The following is a 16,056-nucleotide window of genomic DNA, read 5'->3' as shown; positions in this document are numbered from 1 at the left end:
CTTAGTTGTCCCACCACACATAGGCTTCTACCCCACACAGATCTGTGTCAGTCTCCCTTCTCCTCAGCGTGCAAACATGCCGCAGACTGCAGACCCCCTTGCCCACGGGGAAGATGTGAACACTTGGCTGAGAGGCATGACGGACAGCCTCACCCCCAAGACCTTTGAACTGTTATTATTTCTAATAATAATCCTAATCCTGAGAAGGTTCCTGACACAAGATTCAAGCCAGAACAACAACCACGAGGAGCTAGTCAAAATCACCAGCTCCCTAAGCTATGCCTTCACAACCCAGCTGAAACTTAGCGACAAGCACATCACCCATCTTCAAGAGGAGCTGTTACGTGCTCAACGCCGCATAGACAAGCTGGAAGTGAAAGTTCAAGATCAACTCAAAGCACCCAACGAGAGGGAGCAGGAAACAACGGAACAAGTTAAAAAGCTCCAAGCAGCCCTGACGACAGCTCAACTTGAACAGCAACAAGCAAAGGCTGCCCAGAGAGACCTGGTAAACAGACTCAAGTATGCCGAACAGCTACTAGCGAAAGCCAAGAACGACATCAGCGACAAGAATGCTGAAATCAGTGCCTTAGAAGACCACCTTGAAAGGTACAGCACTGAAATAGACAATCTGACCCAACATCTACATGATGTCAACGATGAGCTCTACATGGTCAGAAAAGAACTCAAAGATGCTTGTGAGCTGAAACAAGAGCCAAGAAGAGCGAAGCATATCTCAGCCTCACCACTGCTGAGCAGAGCTAAGTCTCACATCCAAGAACTGGCATCCAATGAAAAAAGCGAAGGGCCACCACCCGAAACCTCACTGGCCTTCGCCACACAACTCATTCCTGTCACTGAAAGCAGAGACCCCATCCAAGCAGACCTTGGAGCTGCACCTGGGTTGACCATCAAAGACCTCAACAAGCTGTCTAAAAGCATCAGCCAGTTTGACCCAAACTCCAAAGAGGGCCACGACATCCAGGCCCACCTGCAAGATATTAATTTTAATTTAGAAATGAGACCTCATGTGACTGACAGAGACAGGTTGTACCTCCTAAGAGCAACGTCAAGTGTCGAAGTACGAAACTTCATAGATCGACAACTCAGTCACACAAAGTCAAACTACCAGCTACTTTGTGAGGTCCTGATCAAAGAGTTTACAGACCCTGAGTCTGAATATGGACTGTTAACTGCCTTGGAGACCAAACAAAGTCGACAAGAGACGCCACAAGCCTACTATAACCGGCTCCGGAAAGCCTACTTCGGTGCACACAACGAACCTGACGTTGAAGAAGAGGTGAACTTCAAAAGCCTTTTTATGAAAAATCTGCACCCTGGAGTCAGTCGTCACTTCGGCATCATGGCTTGTCCGCGCTCCATGACCATCCAACAGTTGCGTGACCTAACACAGAAGGCCTACACCAAGCAAAAGATGGCCTCAAAGAAAGGGAACAAAACCTCCACACTCTTGAACTCTGTCACCAACGACTCAAGCCATGCACTGGACGACACCCGGTGGCATCACAACACCCGAGTCTTCCATCAAGAGCAAAGAGAACGTGAGCCCCATGTCCACAAAAGCTATCAGCCCAACCGCTGGGAAAAGCCATGGAACCAGCCACACTTCTCAAGAAACCCAAAAGAAAGGATCAGCTGGAAACCTAGCTGGACGTGCAAAGCCAAACGAACGGCTTGTCCAACAGCAACTAGAGTGGGTAAGCAAAGACAGAACCCACATCAGCACCACTTAGACATCCACAGTGCTAAGTCTACACAAGAACAAGACTGTTCACCTTCAGAAGACATGGAACTAGTCATGAAACAACTGAAAGAGTTCCTTGAAAACCAGCTAGAAACGGATGACTAGAAACAGAAGTCATGCTCGCTGTGACCAGCGACAGAACGGGAGGCCGACAATCATCTGGTACACCACCGCATCAGAGATGACAAGCACCTGTTCAACAACCACCCAGAACAAACAAGTCTCTCACGGCCAACCGCTGATGAAAACTCTGAGGTACCAAAGAACATCACCTCAGTCACCCATCACTTCCAAAGAAACTGTCAAATGAACCACAAATGAATGCACATTCATGTCTGTGCAACAGCAACCACTAAAGCACAGAAGGTCAGAAAGTCTGCCACAACCAGAAGGCACCACAAGTGAAATGCAACATAGGAGACAAAGTTTTGCACCCCAGCTTCACACAGCCATGCCAAACTACCTCCGACTGTCTGCTAAAGAACTTCCTGCCTTGCTGGACTGACCCCCATCTGAACACACCCTCATCCAAGCCAAGGATGCAGAGAGCATCTTCACCAACCTACAAGAAAAGGGGGGGCCAAAACAGACTGAAACAGATCTGACCATACATACACTACACAATTAACATTCACAACCCAGAGGTAACCACACCTACTGATAACACCTTTGACAAACATATTCTTCCCACGAGTAGAATATTCAAATCTCAGCTTAACATAGTTTTACAACATGCAACTAGCCTCACCCCAGGTAGAACACCTGACACTATGTTAAGGTACATGACACATCAGCTGCACCTGCCATCCTAGCTCAATAGTACTCGCAACCCTGACAAGGAAAACCCGCAGCTAATTTTCTTTGTTTTGTTTAGTTTTTTTCTCTTGCCTATCGCTTTCCTTCCCCTCTTGCTTTAGCAGGTGAAACTCCTAGCCACCCTACAAGGGTCAAAGGTCTGATATTAGGATTGACTTGCCACACCTAATATCCGCAAACCATTCTAAACTGAATGGGAGCCAGAGAACTCCATGCAAGATAGGTCAAATCATTTTACCACAGATGATGTCACCAGAACGTCTCTAAATTTAAAACCTTAAATAAACAAACAAATTTACTCACAAAATTTGATCAAAGCATCATTATACGAAAACAAATTTGAACAACAATTTCTATGTGAACTCGACCATTTCCCAGGTACTAAATGTACCCGAATAACGTAATGCTCTGCACCAGTACAGTAACTGTCCTGGAAGTGTTGTCTTGTTGTTTGCTGTGTTTCTGTCTGCTTCTTCTGCCTTTGTTTCTCCAGCGCTCGTCGATGTCTTCTGCCAACAACACATCACCGATCGAAAGGGGGATATGTAGGATATCAGTGCGAATCAAACAATTTGGGAGATTCGATTAGAAGTAAAAACACTTCTAAAGCATCAAATTCCAGCAAGACCAGACCCCTGTCGTAAAAGTGGTAATTTGACACTCTAGAGCCAGCTAGCTTGAAGCAACAAAGTAACTACAAGCTTAAAATAGGGACTTGCAACCTTAACACAAGAGGACCCTTGTTGATTGTCAAATTTGGAGCAAGTAACCGAGATTAATGGTCAAAGAGATGCACATCTTGGACATCACTAGTAGAGACTGTGCTTGGTGCACTCCCCCACGCACAGGAAACTGACATTCTTTCTACACCCTTTTGACCTCCCAGCTTAGAGAACAGACCCTCACATCCCCAGAAAACTGCCATTGATATATGTATATATACATATGCACCCAAAATTATGCTAAAAGGACTCATGAGCAACTCATCATTTCTATGCATAATTTCCTATTCATATATGTAACCCATACATTTGCCTATTATGTTTTAATCACTTATTGTGTATGTCCCTTCTGATAACTATTGAATAGTTTAATGGTTTATATTGGTGTTTGATATGCACGGTCTTGAAATCGCATTCTCGAAATGTTCCTGTAATTCAATTCTTTGCAAAATGTATTATAGTCTTGTTATAGAAATCATGTCCAAATTTATCTCTGCAAAGAGCAGGAATTTGGGATCATGGGACTAATCAGATGACATTGATTTAAGGTTGAGAGGTGGAACCAGCAGTCCACCGAAGTTCAGACAATGTTCTAATTGGTCAAGACATCATTTTGGGATGTGTCCAAAAGCTGAGTTTAAAACCCCAGGACACCCTAAAATCGCTCTCTTTTACTCTCTTCTCTCTTATCTCTTTAGACTCTTAGCTCTCTTATGTCTCTCACGCCGCGTCTCGACGCTGCCTGGGCTGGCCTGCGTGCCAGACGCTCCTCTAAAGGAAACATGAGGAGATCATTACACTTCTGTCTTTTACTTTAATTCTTTTTATTTCTTTCCGTTGAGAGTTTCGTTTCTAGTTAAGTTTGTGCAAGCCGCGACTGACCCAAACGTCTTCGCGGACCTGAACTTTAACAGCGCTCCGCTCTCATATCCAGCCAACGCCCAAGTCTCCACAAAGGACCACAGAACCAACCAATCAGCAACCTCGGGAAAGCCCCTTTCTGAAGCGACGCAACCAAAGGAATTCCCAAAGGCAACGCGCAAGTAACCTCCAGAATCTTACTGAACTGGTGCATTTTGATCTAAAGTTTAATAACCTCTTTGAGAGACTCAATACGAGGGTTAATTAAGTGATTGATGGTTGTTCAGGTCTAAGCAATTGCACATATTGCTAACTTGGGACTTCATATGTTCATTCCTTTAAACTCATTCTTTCCTCACTTTCTCTTTCTGCAACCTGTGTGAATGCGTGTGTTTATGTTAGATTAGTTTGTATGTGTTAGGTTTATCCAATAAAATCATATTTCTATTAGAAAAGATAAGTATCTTGTGTTTTGTGTTTACAAGTTAATGCCTTAAACTGCTGATTTTGCTACTGTGCTAATATATAGTGTTTTCACTATATTCTGGATAGTAATATCCATTGCAGAGTTTCTGTTACACGGCTTGTGAATGAATCGCGGGTCGACTCTGGAACAGCCGTAAAACAGCGATTCTGTTCAAATTCCCTATTGAATCATATTCGATTCCCTTTGAGCTAAATTATAAATTATATGTAGTTATCCCTGCTACAATGTTCATAGATGTTTCTCGTCGACCTTAGTAGATTACATCCGCATTTTGAGGTCCGACCTGGCTGCTTTGCATCGTAGAGAGGCTGTGTCGATTGAAATCCACTGGTTCAATCTGGCATCAAACTTAGCATATTCTGATGTCCTCTGTCACTGCATGCTGGGCATTGTGCCACTTTGCACTGGTAGTGGCTCTGGTACTCCGGTGTATTCTGCATGGTGCATCTTGGGCATACATCAACCATGACCCCTCTTTGTTCCTGGAAAGCTGGGAGCTGTGGCAGTGTTTGGTTATCAGGAACAAATGTGAAGATGCTGTCATCTAGATGCAGCATGCGTGCGACATCACTGAGCTGTTTTTTTGCTTAGTTGCCTCAGTGTGGTCGGACAGCGTAAGGTTAGGTGTGTTAGCATTGCTTGTGAGTGGTGGCGGCTGCTTTAGCAAATCTATCTTGTAGGTGGAGCCAGTGTGCGTGGGTGTGATGCAGGCAGTGTAGCAGCGTGAGGTGTTTTCTTGTGGCTTAGAAGCGATACTTGGGGTGGGTGGGTGGGATTTTTTGTTGAAAACCTTAGGGTGCCACAAAACTTTACTGGGCCTTTCACTGTTTTTCCACGGATGAGCATGTAATGTTCCTATTGTGATGGCAATGCTTGTCTGGAACAGGTGTTAATGCTCGGCTGGCTTCTGGTTTGCTATGTTTCAATCTGAGTGGTGATGTTTGAAACAGAGCTTAGCCTACTTTGAGTCTATGCAGGTTAGCAATTTTCAGAGGGAGTTCTTGTGAGTTGCTGCGACAGGAGGGTTGATCCGGGTAGCTGTCACTCGTGCTGTGATGTCAGGTGGCCGGGCTTAAGGTGTTGCAGTGGGACAGGCTTGTCGTTTTCCACTAGGTACCTGCTCTGGGAGTGTTTTGCCTCACTCTTGGGTCTATGAGCACATGGGTTTGTGTGCATGGGATCCTTGGTCTGCAGGCATTGACAGCGCGGCCAGAAGGGGGGTGGATTACACCCGCAGCGGGTGTAATCATAAACATCACACGTTGGTGGCAGGTCTCTGTGATCCCCTCTGTCTTCTGGTGTGACTTAAAGTTTTTAAAATACCTGTATGGTATGTACACTGCAAAAGATTACTTTTCAGAAAGGGGATGTGGCTTCTAGAGTGGGCACTGCTTCACGTATTCCATTGAACGTGTGTGCACCGTTAGGGTTTTGGCCACACTGTGTTTTGAGCCAAACAGTGACCCCTTTTGGTGAATGCAGGTAGTTAGTTTGCCAAAGTGTAAACATCTGGGCGTAGTCTTATCTAGCAGGGCTTTCTCGCAGTTGAGGGAGTCCTTGTGGGGCTGTGAGAATCAGGAAGTAGCAGGTTTTGCATTGTCTATTTCAGGTTAAGTTCAAAGCACAGGTGTCCTCAGGGTTGGCCATGGTTGTCAGGCATTAGTACGATGGGAGCTGTGTGCACTTGACATCTGATGAAGTACCTGATGCTCTTGTAGTTTCGGGAGCATGTGAACAGTGGCTGAGATGTCACACTTGACCTTTGTGACCTGGCAGTGAACTTCCGATGAGTTGACTGGTTGGCTGGCTGGTTGGTTAAGTTCCTGTACTTGAGCCCAAATCTTTGTAACGTGGTTTCAACACGAGTCAGCAGGTTAATGCTGATGAAGAGAGGGCGTGTCCAACTCTGATTTGTATGTGGTGCGTACATGCACGTAGCACTGATGGTCAGGTGCGTGGGAACTCCAGGCTTGCATCTTTTGGGCCGTGTGTGTGTTTTGGCCTGTTTCCGGTGTTCAGCCTGATGAGAAGCTGTGTTGCCGTGGTCATCTTGTGTCTCTGTGGTTGACAATCAGGTGGCAAAAATTTGGACATTTTAAAAGGAGGGCATACTGGAGGGTTGTTTTTCATGCCACTCATAATCAAAAGAGTCTGATTTAGTTTTCAACCCTGAGGGTGCCTGAGGGTGTTTTGAGGTCCTGAAGAAGTTTGACATGCCCTGACATTTGTTGTTTTTTCAGTATCTTAAAAACATTTCAATGGCTAAAGTCTGATTACATTGTAATCAGCACATATTGGGCTACAATAATATGTAAGCAACATGGTGGTGGTTGAGGAGAGATCCCCCATATGATTGTAAAGCGCTTTGGGTGTATGGCAATACACAATAAAAGCGCTATATAAATGCTTCATTCATTCATTCATTCATTCATTCATGTACATGGTTGTGTTTTGGAGAAAACTACGTTTATGCGTGGTTAGTGAAAAACTAAAGTTTTGAAGTCACTGAAATAAGGCCATGAAGCACATACAGAACATTTCTTTACAAGACTTTTGATAATTGGATGTCGTAGGCTAGAGTTTTATCAACCAAATGATGTGAAAATCATCTCGTTCACTCGTTCAGAAAAAACAATATATTGATGTAAATTTTCTAAAACATGTTTTGTGATCGAAAGGGATTATTCATAGGTGTGGCAATGGCCCATGAATATTTAGCATTTCACACCTGAAAGACAAAAGGGCCCTCCCTAATGGCCCCATCAATGACTGACTTGACTAGCAGAAGAAGAAACAATGTGAGAAGATTAAAAAAAATAGTTTTTTAGATTATTTGTATTTTATTTACAACACAGTATAATCAAAACATACATAATGAAGGTCAAAGACACATTATTGAGCTCCCTGATTTAACCACACAGATGGGCACAGACTTTGTGGCATTTCTGAAAACTTTTTCTGAATTCAGTTCAACAAATAAAACAAGTAAATCTTACCTGATATTAAAGTGTGTGCACTTTAAATATCTGTATTTGTACTGTATTTTTATCTGTATCATCTGAAGTTTGTACAGCGCTCTCAGAGGAAAACAGTTTGAAGAGACTCAAGGAAAGGACAGCAAGATTCATCTGTTGAGCAGGTTTCTGAGCACTAAAAACAACAAAAGCAAAACATCTGTGAGCCTATTCATATTAGGAGCATCTATAATAAATAAATACACACACACACACACACACACTACCAGGCAAAGGTTTGGACACACTTCCCTTTACAGGGGAATAACTGGTATATAGTCATAGATTCTAGCATTTGTACTAATGTAAAAAAGGACATGTAATATCTGAGAAACTAATAATTATTGTTTAGCACTATATTACGAATAAACGTGATGTAAACATACATTCAGTGTAAACACTCATATTACTTTTACACCCTACTGTTATACAATAAAATAAATAAATATGATGTTGCATCTTACATAAACATATTTTCTAAAACATAAAAAATATCCTGGCATAATTAGAGATGCAATGCAATCAAACGTACTTCATAATGTTTCATTATGTATATAGTCAGGAATTATAGTTTGGAATAAGTCTAACTAGTAAAATGTGTATACGTTTCGTCAAAGTAAAGAACAGCGAAAGCAAGTAGGAAAATGAAAGTAAGACTTACTCATGTAAATGTCTCCTCCTGCTGGGTTTGCGTCGCATCACGTCCTTCTTATGATTGAGGTAAATATTAGTCTTATTCCTCACAGCATGTCTTCGTTTCAGAAACGAACTGTAACCAAGAAGAACTTGAAAAGACGTGTTTCTTTGTTTGCTGTGATGTGGGAGTTTCCTTGCAGCGCTTTTAGCTTGTTCTGCTCGCTGGATTGTCGTAGTCCATGTTTTGTGTCATGCCTTGAAGACTGCAGGGCCAAGAAGGTTCAGCATTCCAGAGGCTGTCTGCTGAGGATCAATGAGATGCCGTCTTTCAGGTTGACCGGCGAAAGTGGTCTCTGCTCCATGTCGTTTCAGGGCGTGCTGTCTGGTGCTTGGCTGTTTTCTGGCTGTCTGTAGAATCCACCGAATCAAGCGATCGCTGTGCGGAAGAAGGCCGTAGCATTTGGGTGGTGACTCAGTGTGATGCGGATTTCAGAGGGAAAAGAGTTCTAGAGTTGATGTCATCTTCCCTTGGTGCCTGTCGTGTTGTCTCACTGTAGTGCATATAGCCCATCAGACATGAAATAACTAGTTATATTCCTTATAACTTCTCCCACCCGATCTGCGATTAACACCTATTTGCTATGAGCCAGACCTGGTTACTATCCAAGTCATCCCCCACTATAAAGATAAGACTCTTTACGGCCTACAAGAATGCAGGGAGATACACTCTCCTTATTCAGACAAAAAATCCCACATACAGTTATATAGAAATGTACACGTACCAATGTGTTACCTTTTCTTATATTGTTGTTTCTGTTATGTATGTCTGTCTCAAACAGTAATCCGCAATAGGTGAATTATTATGTGTGTTAAGACTCTCTCATTTAGAATCACTCATTCAACCGAGATGATACATAGATTATGTTTGGTGTTTATGAGCTGCATTTATGATCTCCTAAAAGTTAATGTTTGTGGCATCTTAATAACTCCTTGCTCGATAGGTATTATTGAAATTTTGGAAGTTTTGTGGCAAAACAACCAATCAGCTTCCACATGCAAACACCATGGTGGGAGATAGGGGTGGGAATCTTTAGGCACTTCACGATCCGATCCGATTCCGATTCTGGGAGTCACGATCCGATTCCAAAACGATTCTTGATCTACATTTTTTCCCCAATTAATTATTCTGCTGTGCAAATACAACTTTAGAATTTTAAAAACATGTAAAATTGCAGTTTCTATGCTTTTTGTTTATTGAAATCTCTGTAAAAGTAGGTGTCAATCTTCACTGGTTTCAAGATTCAATTTAATTACTGTTTTAATTATCAACTAAATATCACAATGGGACACATTCTCAGTTTTCAATAGTACTGCACATGGCTACATTTTCATATATGTTTTATGTCAAATTTATTTTGTGGCAATTTTACTTTATTTTTTAAATTATATAAGCAAGGTACTTTTTAAAACAAGTACTTATTTAAAATAAGTGTTCTTTAGGTATCTGAAAGTTTACAGACAAGTTTTTCCTCAGCATTACTGCAGTTTTATTGTTACTGGTGAGATCATAGACAGGCAGCTTTAACAGGCTGCATTCAAACTAATGCACAGCAGTGAGGAGCGGTGACTTTTTTTTTTCCTTTTTTTTTTTTTTTACCAGGTATGCTGAGTGCTAAAACCACCAGTAATACCAAAAATAATAATATCTTTAGTTTATTTAGATAACAATAAAATCAGAGACGAAATCATATTTTAATATTTCCTCTTTTTTATTATTTAATAAAATTACAGACATTTTATATAGGCAATTTTTTTTCAGTGGGCTTAAAAAATTTTAATTAAGAAATTATGATAATATACAGTTAGGATGTTTTTTTGTTGTTTGTTTTGTTTGTTTGTTTTGTTTTTTCATTTGATTTGTCGAGTAAGTTGCTCATCAAACACAATATGATTTTCGGCAATTAGGATCTGGCAGCAACGGTGCGTTTTTCCGTTTGGGCGAGCGCTTCGCGGACAGCTTACCCCGCAAATGAAATCATGCGCATTCCAGCAAAATAGATAATGCGTTTCAATTCTGAGGAGTCTAGAAAGATACGGAGAATCTGCTTGAACGTAATATTCTATCTGAAATAAGGGATCAACTTATAAGCATGTTTATATTAATGAACACGTGAACGCATTCTCTCTGACAGCCTGTTATGCGGAGCGTTAGCAGCTTATATGGACGGGACGGAACGCAACTGATCCACAGTCACAGATCTATTTCGATATATCAGATGTTTTGTCCTGCTCTGAAAACATAACTGACTGTATGTACAGTTTCGTGTAAAACTATTCAAAAATGAAAGTGCATTTAACCGCATCCACAATCGAGCTTATAGGATGAACAAACACAAAGCGCACGTGCAAGTCTGTCAGTAGTTTCGTGCATCTAATAGTAGCCTGCTGCATTCCAGACGGCAGAAATGAAAGCATAATTTGAAGTAAAACACGGCGGGTGGAAGCACACAATGTCAAGCAATGCGCACGTGTCTCACAGTGCAAATTCGGTGCAATGAAGCCTTTGACCAAATGTGGGAGACAAAGACTTTCAATCTTCCCTCCAAAACTCAGATCAACCGGATTGGACAAGGTGCAACTGTGGGCTTCTAAAAGTCTTCTCTCTTCTCTTCCAACTCTCTCTGCCCTTCCCCTCGACTCGAACACACGTCATCCCGCACCTCCCCCATATCCATGGGGGAGGGGCGGCTCACCTAGCATTGGCCATGAGGCCTAACATTCTGGAACCATGCTTTAAAAAAGCAATACGGCCTACGCACCCTTATTCAAAGCCATGTGGCCTAACAACTCTCAAGGAACTGGAAAAGGACTTTCTGAACTGAACACATACTGAACCAATGCACAACAACAAGAGCTTGCAAGTATCCGTTCTTTCTACAAACGTAGATAGCTGCGTTTAAGGCGTTTTATGAAAAACTATTTCAGGTTGTTCAGAACCGTTCGTTCCTGTACCATGCAACTCTCACTCTCTCTCTCTATCTCTCATACTCTCTCTCTCTCTCTCTCTCTCAAACTCCTTCTCTCACGCGTTCTGTCTATTTCTGTTTTATGTACGTTGTCTATGTGCTATTGTTTGTAAGTAGAATAGTTTAATAAACAACCATATATTCACATATAATGATTCTCTGCACTGAATGCTTACAGTACAATAGTCACTTAAACTATGTTTCGATCTCATATTGCTACCTTAAGCCCTATTTTGTTCAATTGTTTTGACTCCGTTCTGATTAGTAAAACATGTTGCCGTGACGATGAGCTGATGTAAGAGTAATCGATATCACTGGAGAATTTGCTGGACAAAGAAACAAGTCGATATCATCATTACTGTTACTAATCAGAAACTGGAAAATGCGTATAATTAATGACGATTATTATATACATTTTCCTGTGAGTTAAACTATTTTCCCTGACTGAAATGTATGTTTAAATAACTCATTTCATTCTATTCATTGGTCAAAAGACCTGGTGGAGATTTACAGTGTACATGTGATGAGAGAAACATAGTCTCATACATGTGCATATACTGATCATTTTAAATTCTTTGAGCTAACAAATTCTCTACATCACGAACGCTCAGATGTTGGTCGTAGCAGGCGTGTTCTTAGCTGCTGTATTCCGCTTTGACAGTTTTGACTGCTGGTACAAAAGCCTGGGGTCCTGTTGGCTGGAGGTGGAGCTAAGCAGATCTGTCTCGTGGTCCCCCCCTCCCCTGCAGCTTTTGGAGTCTTGGCAGGGGAGCTGTGTGTGTCGGGAGAGATTTTGTGTTGTGCTCTCCTGTCTGTTCACGTTGTTCTCTGCAAGCATTTGAGTTCTTTAAGATGTGCTGGCTTCAGCTCACTTTGTGCTTCTTTGCGGAGTGAACTTCAGCTTAGGCTGCTTGCAGGTGGCCTTTATAGGCTTTGGCCATGGCATGGTTGTTGTTGTCTGCCCGGGGCCATTGTAAAGAGAGCTTCTGCTGTTTAGGAGTGTTCTGTTGTACTGCTCTCTGCGCTCAGTTTGTGGGAGTGTTGCAGGTGTGTCTTGAAGCTTTTCTCCTCCCTCCTCCTGTAGGTCCCATCTTCATCCGCTGTCTCTGGACATCCAGCTGGTCTAGGCGGTTCTGCACGCTGTCCTGGTTCCGTCGTGGACGAAGCTTTCTCTGCTGCGGCTCTTGTTGAGGGCGTGGTCACTGATGATCTGGGCTGTACGCTGTAGATGAGTTGATTGGTCCTCTGCAGCTGTAGCTCTTGACTGGATTGTGATCCATTCGCCTGTGTAGCGTCTGGACCAATCAGACATTGTTATTTGTTACAAAATAACAAATAACAAAAAAAAACTAAATTTGTTAGAAAATATCATTGCTTAGGGTTGATACAAAATTACCCTGTATGTTCGCTAGACAAATAGATTAATTAATGGCGATTTAATCCCGCTACACTTTCTACTGACGGCTGATATAAATAATTGTAATTAATCCAAATTAATTGTAATTATTTTTATACATTTCCCTTTTGAGCTAAATTCGCTACACCTGTGTGCGTGGTCATCCGGCTGTTCTCCGTTTAGGTGCTGTAGTCACTGTAGAACCAGGGCAGGATGGCATCTTTGCCTTGTCGGGACTGGATGGCGGGACTGGATGGTGACATGTTGACACAGATAGAGAGGGAGAGACAAAGCACAACGAGCCAATGCAAGTCCATACAGAACTAATGAGCTAAAATGTGGGCTATGTGTTGCGCACTTAACTGATGTCATCAGATGACGCAAACTAAACGCTTATTATTAATTTGTGCGGGTAAACTTAATGATAAGTGATTAACTTTGGGTCTATTCAGTTCATCGGTGTAGTTACCAAAGATTTCACTGATGTTCAGACAGGTTCAGTTTCTAATAGGGAAAAAAAAAATCAATTAGGAAGAGAGGTATAAAAGCAAAAGAGAGAAAGTGAGCTGAGCGCCAGCCCAAGGGTTGGTGACAGGGCCCACCGACTGGGGGCGCTATGGAGTCGTCACACCTGAAGAATGGCAGAGCTCAGAAAGCAGGAACAGACCCACAAGCTGGGGGAGATTGCAATGAGCTGAGTTACCCTTTTGGGGTACTGAGAGAGTGCAATTTGATCGATTTGGTCAAAGTTTACATTTTAATTAAACCTGTTTAATCAAAAATTTAAAATGAGCAAATACAATTATAATTGCTAAAGGAAAACTAAAAAACTAAAGCGGTGAAATAAAATTACAATAAAATAAAAAAAACATTATGTTAATTATCATTATGGTTTAAATAACAATAATTAATAATGTAAAATCAATAAGGAAAAGAGAAGGGAGAGACTGACTGGGACTGTCAATAAGCGTTGTTGCCCAAACAAAAACATGAAATCATGCATAGGTATGAGAAGAGGTGTTAGACAGACTTATAGCCTTTAATAAAAGGAAATACTTTTTTATGCGGAATTTCAGATTCCACGTTGTGTGGATTTAAACGCGCATCGAAGTGCAGTTACCATGGCGACGCGTTATCGCGGGTATATATTTCTTGTGTCCGTTTTACTGAACACAGGTACATGTGTGTGTTTGCAAACTTTAACCTAATAGGATGGTTTCACTGTTAAAAGGTTGCTTAGTTACGATGCATGTACTTGTGTGTGCTTTGCACAACCACAATAAATAACACTCGATCAAGATATGTACAGTAATAACGCAAAGTTGTTTACTATATTAAATCTATTCGAAGAGCAAATGGGGTCAGGTAGCTACGCTGATGGTTTTAACCCAAAGGAGCAAGACAGCTGATTATCATTGGAATGCACATCAATGACTAATCTTTCTACACTCATAAAATATAAAGATATAAAGGCCTTGTAAGATGAAAGAGGAAACTCGCTCAATCAACTACTAAACGAGGATTTCTTCGCTCAATTTAGGGTGGCTTTAGGACGCGCTATAAAAGTAAACTGCAGTTAAGTTACATCTTTAACGGCGGTTGAGTTTCTCTGTGTGAGAGGCTCAAGCATCTGTTAACGTGTTAAAGGTGGGCGGGTCCACACCTTTCTTGCACACACACACACACACACACACACACAAACAAAAGAGATGCAAGTTGAGAGCCGAGTTTGAATAAACAAGCATGGAGACACACAAATTATTCCTGAGTTGCTCACATCACAAAGTTCAAAACTGCCTGCATTCTCCACCATTATGTAGAGAATTTGTTAGCTCAAAGAATTTAAAATGATCGCAATGTGTGTATACATGTATGAGACTATGTTTCTCTCATCACATGTACACTGTAAATCTCCACCAGGTATTTTGACCAATGAATAGAATGAAATTAGTTATTTAAAACATACATTTCAGTCAGGGAAAGTAGTTTAACTCACAGGAAATTGTTTATAATAATCGTCATTATATATACGCATTTTCCAGTTTCTGATTAGTAACAGTAATGATGATATCGACTTGTTTCTTTGTCCAGCAAATTCTTCAGTGATATCGATTACTCTTACGTCAGATCGTCATCACAGCAACGTGTTTTACTAATCAGAACGGAGTTAAAACAATTGAACAAAATAGAGCTTAAGGTAGCAATATGAGATCGAAACAGTTTAAGTGACTATTGTAATGTAAGCATTCAACACAGAGAATCATATGTGAATATATGGTTGTTTATTAAGCTATTCTACTTACAAACGATCGCACATAGACAACGTACATAAAACACAAATAGACAGAACGCAGGAGAGAGAGAGAGAGAGAGAGAGAGAGAGAGAGAGAGAGAGAGAGAGAGAGAGATTTGCATGGTACAGGAATGAACGGTTCTGAACAACCTGAAATCGTTTTTCATAAAACACCTTAAACGCAGCTATCTACGTTTGTAGAAAGAACGGATATTTGCAAGCTCTTGTTGTTGTGCATTGGTTCTGTATGTGTTCAGTTCAGAAAGTCCTTTTCCAGTTCCTTGAGAGTTAGGCCGCATGGCTTCAAAGAAGGGTGAGTACTTTAGGCCTCATCTCCAATGTTAGGTGAGCCCCCTCTCCCCCATGGACATGGGGGAGGTGCGGGATGACATATGTCCGAGTCGAGGAGAAGGGAAGAGAGAGAGGAAGAGAAGAGTGTGTGTGACTTTTAAACCTGTAGGTCATTCACGCCCACAGTTGGATCTTGTCCAATCTGGTTGATCTGAGGTTTGGAGGGAAGATTGAAAGTCTTTGTATTCCACCATGGTGTTTTGCATGTGGAAGCTGATTGGTTGTTTCGCCAAAAAACTTCCAAAAGTTCAATAATACCAATCAAGCAAGGAGTTATTACGATAACAAACATTAACATTTAGGAGATCATAAATGCAGCTCATAGACACCAAACATGATCTATGTATCATCTCGGTTGAATGAGTGATTCTAAATGTGGGAGTCGTAGCTAGTGATGGGGGTAAACGATTATTTTTAAAACGATTATTCTGACGATTATTTTATCGAATAGTCGACTGTTCTAATGACTAATTAGATGATTTATCTTTTTTTTTTTTTTTTTTTTTTACATAGTTAGCAGTTTCCTCCTAAAAGATGCTCCCAAAAGGAAGTTGTGCTGGTGTGGTATGCTAGCTCCATCTTGCAAAGACTGCATATAACTATACCGTTACGTTTCTGGCTGTGTTTAAATATTCCCACACCTTTGAGGTAGGACGGCGAGTTGTTTTCTGATGACAGGGCTTGACATT

The sequence above is a fragment of the Garra rufa genome, chromosome 25, assembly GCF_049309525.1.
Source record: "Garra rufa chromosome 25, GarRuf1.0, whole genome shotgun sequence".
In the NCBI taxonomy this organism is placed as follows: Eukaryota; Metazoa; Chordata; class Actinopteri; order Cypriniformes; family Cyprinidae; genus Garra; species Garra rufa.
Note: the sequence above shows the minus strand (reverse complement) of the source record.